At 55.0% G+C, this 980-nt stretch overlaps 1 protein-coding gene across 1 annotated transcript in view; it reads left to right on the top strand.

Moving 5' to 3' along the window:
- LOC104494507 (protein kinase C beta type) overlaps positions 1-980 on the top strand; it is a gene marked incomplete at its 5' end in the record, with an annotated part of 28,317 nt that overhangs the window by 4,215 nt on the left and 23,122 nt on the right. The gene's annotated exons all lie outside the window — the stretch shown is intronic.

The raw sequence follows: 980 nt of genomic DNA on the forward strand, positions 1-980 counted from the left end.
TTAACACTGGAGTAAGTGCTAAGGAACGGCTTAGTCTGAGACGTGCAGCGCAAGTCTGTTGCTTCTGGTTCCATCGCTAAAACATCTTTTCCAGTCACACAATGGTTATAACAGCCAGAGGTAGCCGGGTTACAGCTGGGCCAGCCTCCGAGGCTGACAGTTAAGCACTGAACTAGCATCCCGCTGCTCTTCCCTGTGGGGAGTATTCCCAGAGCCCAAGGTAGGGCAGAGCCTCCTAATGCATGTCAGCTACCATCAGCTGCTCTGCAAAGAGAGCCACCAGCTGCGCTGCTGAAGCTGTGAGGTGCTGAAGACTCTGCTGAAGATAGAGAAGTGGAGCAAACCTGACACGAGGGATGGTTTTTGCCATCAGCTGCTACAGAGAGACCCTAGGTCTGATGGTCCCCAGTGCTCCTTCTCCCTTCCTTCCTTCCTCCAAATCCAGCCTCGTGTTCATCTGCCTGTAGCTTGTCAGAGTTCTGAGTACTGACACAATGATTGGAAAAATAAGTCTTAAAAACCGGGAAGAAGTTGTATGTTGTGCTGTTCCTTTCACTGGGCTGTTTCTTAACACAGTTAGGGCTCGTGCACTGTGCAACCCCCCAGCTCTTCCGCTCCTGGTGGGGATTTGAGCTCGCACCTCACGGCGTGCCCTTCGCACCAGTTCCAGCCCAGGCGATGTGCATCTGCTCTTCACCTGCTGAGCCGGTGGCACCAGTGTGCTGCTCTGTCACCTGCCTTGTCACCTAATGTCACCCTCGGGCAAGGGGATTCTCGCAGTCATGCTCTGGTACAGAAATGGAGACCTTTGAGTAACACTCTGCTGCGGAACAAAGCAGGCACAGCTCGGAACTGGTGGCAGTTAATGCTGGTAATGTATAAATGGCACCTGGATACAGAGCGGTTGCTGCAGCAGTGTCCTCCGGCCATTGCACCCACCGCTGGAGCGGCTGCCCGGGGCGCGAGCCCGGCCCGGGGGC

Source organism: Buceros rhinoceros, unplaced genomic scaffold, assembly GCF_000710305.1.
Source record: "Buceros rhinoceros silvestris isolate BGI_N320 unplaced genomic scaffold, ASM71030v1 scaffold15260, whole genome shotgun sequence".
Lineage (NCBI taxonomy): Eukaryota > Metazoa > Chordata > Aves > Bucerotiformes > Bucerotidae > Buceros > Buceros rhinoceros.